The sequence below is a fragment of the Echinops telfairi genome, unplaced genomic scaffold (assembly GCF_000313985.2).
Source record: "Echinops telfairi isolate 266 unplaced genomic scaffold, ASM31398v2 ScPeMD7_31;HRSCAF=116, whole genome shotgun sequence".
Classification (NCBI taxonomy): Eukaryota; Metazoa; Chordata; class Mammalia; order Afrosoricida; family Tenrecidae; genus Echinops; species Echinops telfairi.
This window is the reverse complement of record NW_022103928.1, coordinates 9,459,936-9,464,920: the sequence shown is the minus strand read 5'-3', so window position 1 is coordinate 9,464,920 and position 4,985 is coordinate 9,459,936.

The following is a 4,985-nucleotide window of genomic DNA, read 5'->3' as shown; positions in this document are numbered from 1 at the left end:
CGTTTTGCTCAAGGTTGCTGCCTTCATTTGGACGGTCTTCAGGAAGATGGGTTCAGTTGGGACCGTTTAGGGTCTGGGTTTCTCTCTCTCCCTCTCTCTGACTTTCACCCCAGGAAGGCAAGCTTAAACCACCCCCCAAGTATTATGGCAATATATAATTCACATGTCATACAGTTCAATGGCTTAACTATAAAGAATACTGTGCATTCATCACCACAATTAATTTTAGAACATTTTTTTCATTCTCGCATCCATTACTATTAGCTCCGTATCCATTATCTATAAACTAGTAACCTAGTTTATTACTGTCGTTATAGATTGACTTACCCTGAATTTGATATAAAGAAAAGCATAAAAAAAGACACCTCAACAATAACAGAATAAAATCACAGACAAGTATTGATCCAGAAGTTAGCAGAAAGCAATGAAAACTGGAACTGGTTGAAAATGGATTAAAAGAGGGAAATGGTAAGATGCTCAATTTTAAGTTAACTGTATCTGCAGGAATCCACTTTCCAATGTACTCTGCTCGATGTCCAGACTATTCACATCCTTGGTCAATGGACTGAGGGCGTGCAATGGAAGCTTTTCCATGGGACTCTGTGCGAGCATTTGGGCTTTCACTGTCATCCGTAGCTGAAGGCATTTTGACTTTCTAGATGTGAGTACACTTCCGCTGTGTACTCAATAAACCTTTTTAGAATGAGCGAATGAATGAAGTCACTTAAGGAAAACTTGGGAAACACATTTCATGGGGCCGGGAACATCTCTTCTTTAAGTTGGATAGGAATTGTACTTTTATTACATAGTCGTGGATCTTTTCCCTGAAATTAGCCCTCATAGGGAAGGTAGAGAAACCATACCATACTTTGATTGAAAACAAGGCACCACAAAATTTTGACTCCACATACACTCAAGTCATGAGCAGAAAGATTAGTTTAGGATAAATATTACAGCAGAAAATTCTGTGTGCCATTCAAATTGTTTCCAGAGATTGAATCAAAGAGAGATGGATTCAGTTCAGAGTTCTTTTGCTGTGAAGATGTGACACGAAGACTTAATCAATGAAACTAGGTTTGATCATAACCTCAGCCCAGCAGCAGAGTAACTCCTGTTGAGGAAGGGGCTCAGTCAACTCTCAGTGTTAACTGTTCTTTCAGCTGGGTTGCTTGGTACCCGAGGGGCTTCCTACGAGACTCTAGACTCTAGAGGATGCCCAGTGGGGTTGTTTCAAAGGCCAGTAGTAGGTAAAACAGATGAATATTAAGATGCTGGCTTAAATGAAAAGGAAATCTGCTTCAGATTTAATTTTAAATGCCACAGACCCATTGATATAGGTAGACAGAGAATTAAACTAGAATCACAGGCTCCAGAATAAGAACCCATGGACCCCTGGGCTCTTTCCAGAGCAACGCAGTAATTTAACTTTTGGTCAAATGGCCCGAGTTGGGTTACTCTATTGGGTTACTGCTTTGGTATTCATAAAATAAATACTCCCCAAAACACACCTTAACATTGAAATTCATTTGGGCCTAATTGAGAAGTCCTGTTTAGTAACGATTTCATATGGCTGTATTTTGCTTTATGAAGTGAATAATTTAAAATTAGGCTTTATCATTCTCTTTACTTCCATTCATCACTAACTGATGTTTTTTTGCCAACATGTGATGCCTCAGTATTCACGGTTCCTAGTTGTCTGAGGACCAAAAATACACTCGTTCATCCATGCGTACCTCAAATATTTATTGAACCTCAATTGTGTGTCAAGTTCTGGCTCTTAGATAGGCAAATAAGGCAGACCTGGTTCCTAACACGATCTCATTTGTGTTCTCCAGGAAGAGATAAACTTGAAAGAGATAATTATATACAATAACATTTCAAATAGTTTTGATGCGTGTTTAAAAACAAACAGACAAAACTCCCTTCAGAGCATTTTAGTACTTTGCAACACCTTGTGAGACGATAGCTCACATACTTTAGACATGTGATCAGGAGAGGCCAGTCCCTGGAGAAGGGCATCATGCTTAGTCAAGTGAAAAAGTGGAAGGAAGGTCCTTGACAAGATGGATCGACACAGGGGCTGCAACAGTGGGCTCAAACAGGAGAACAATCATGGCGCTAGGACAGACGGGCCGTGTTTCTTCATGTGTGGGCTCGCTATGAGTTGGAACCCACTGGACAGCACTACAAGTAGAAAGTGTCCACTAGCTAGAAAGTGATGATCCCTTCCCTCCCATTGTTGGTAACCATAAAAAAAGCTTTGTTTCTTTGTGTATATCTATTCTTGACCTTTTATTAGAAGGAGGACCATGCCACATATTTCTGTTTGTGATTGATTTATTCAAGAAGCACAATGTCCTCCTGATTCATTCATGATGTGAGATGTTTCACAGACTCCTCATCATTGTTTACAGTTGTGTAGTATTCCATTTTACGTATGCACCTCAGTTTGTTCATTATCCATACACTGATGAACACGTATGTTGTCATACATCATTCTGCTAATGGGAATGATTCTGTAATGAACACAAGTGTGCTTGGATCTATTTGTATCTCTTCTCTTATAACTCTCGGATACATACCTAGAAGTGATATTGCTGAATGACAAGGTGTTTTTATTTCTAGCTTTTAAAGGAAGCACTCTATCGTGCATCCACAGTGATTGTACAATTTTATAACTTCACCAGGATTGTGTGGGTCCATTCCCATTTCACCAGCTTTGCTTTCTGTTGTTTGTGTGTGTTTGTTGCTGTTGTTGCATTTTGATCAGATTGAAACTTTTATTAGTTCTGGTAACTTTTTAATGAAGTCTCTGTGGTTTTCTATGCATAGGATCATGCCATCTGCAACTAAGAATAGATTGACTTCTTTCTTTACAATTTGACATACTTTATCTTATTTTCTTGTCTTATTTCTCTAACTAGGACTTCCAGTGGAGATCGCGCTCAGTCTTTCTCTATTGCGAATAATGGTGACTTTGTATATGTGTCTTTAATTATGTTGAGGAATTATCCATCGATTCATATTCTGCTGAAATATTTTAACCTAATGCCATGCTATATTAATTGAAATGATCCTGTGAGGCCTTTCCTTTGTTTTATTTGCATGTTGAAGTCCATTGTTTTCAATCTCAAGGTATCCTTGCATTCCTGGTGTGAATCTCATTTGATCATACAACTTATCTTTTTTGATAGGCTGTTGAATTCCATTGGCTACATTTTTTGAACAATTTAAACATTTTATATTCATGAATATAGTCTGCAATGTTCTTTTTCCGTGGTATATTTGCCTGGCTTTGGGGTTAGGATTATACCGGCTTCATGGAATGGACTAACAAGTTTTCTTTCCTTTTCTGTGAGTAGAATTGTTGTGAACCCTATTTAGAATGTTTGGTAGAATTCTCCAGGGGAGGTGTGTGGTTTTTGTTTGTTTAATGGCATATTATATTTCCTTTCTTACTGCAAGTTTGCTCAAATTCTCTACCTCTGCTTATATTAATTTAGGTAGAAAGTGTTTCTAGAAATTTGTCTGTTCTTTTTCTAGTTTTTTAATTCGTTGTAGTATAATTTTTTATAACATCCTTTTTTTAAATCTCAGCTGGTTCTGTTGTAATGTCACTCATCTCATTCATTAATTTGGCTGTTTTCTACTTCTTTTTTTGTTTATTTGTCAATTTGGTCAGTGATTTGCCAAAGTTATTGATCTTTTCTCTTTTTTTAAGATTCTAACTTATTTTTTATTCCTCTTACTCAAAACAAAGTAGAAGGAATAATCAGAATTAAGATGAAAAACTAGTTAATCAGTAGAACATGTGCACCCTCCTCCACCCCTACACACACACACACACACACACACACAAACCAGATAGGAAGACAGGCTTATTTTTAATGAGGAAACACGTGTAAAATTAAGGTAATTTTATATGAAATAGTAAATAAACAGCTGCACAGGCTCTGCTGTCTACAGTAGAAGGGGCAGCTATACCACAAAGTCCAAGTGTTGCAGTATCAGGGCAATACATTCACAGAATGCTTCTGATACCTATTTAATCAGAGTTTTAAGAATTGTTCCCAAATCTTTCTCAACATTTACAGATTTCAATTACTCTATACTGAAAACAAGGAATGATTCCATGAGGCTTCCTAAGGAGTTAAACCTATTTAGACCAGAGGCAAACAGTCAATGTCATGAGCCAGCTCTAACACAGCCCTTATCTTCTTCAGAGAAGGATCTAGGAGAGAAGGAACAAAAGGTCAGATGTCAACACAGCCCCCCTCGGCCTCCTCTTCCAAACCTCTGGGGGCTGAGAGAGCTGAACCAGTGATGCCATCAAATGAGTGTCCGAGACTTACTTTTAAAGACAATCCAGTCCTTTAAAAAGTTAGTTGGATAAGCAATTTTCTACAGAAATGGGTCTTGACGAACTGCACACTTCTGTCCTTCATTGGCTGGTCTGGGGAGTGAAGGTCATAGAGACCCTTCTTTTGCACTTCAGTTTTGGGCTGCTAAAATTTGGAATGAAACTACATAAAGTCCACCTGTTGGAAGTCTGCTATTGATAAGGTTCTCAGGATGTTGAGTCTAAGTGGGAGGGAACAAATGTTCTACCTCTACCAGAGAAAAGATCGATGTTTCTGACAAAATTGCTAAGTTTTGGTCAAGGGAAAAACCAATGTATCCTAGGAGTGTGGGATTATCTTTCATTTGATCCTGTGGGGATTCTTCCTCCATGGTAAAGAAACAGAATGAGGAATGAGTCATAATCAATCTCTTCATCAGAGGTAGCAAAATCCTTTGGTCTCTGGGTCTGTGAAGCCAGCCATTCTTGGCAGCAGACAGCAGAACTCACCTCCTGTAGCCACAGATCAGGAGCTTGTAGCCAGCTCCGCAGGACTTGAACAATTATCAAGAGTCACTGGTAACTAACTCCCGGGACACTAATGGATAAAGGTCGCCACTAGATTATTTTAAAGGAGATTGTCCCC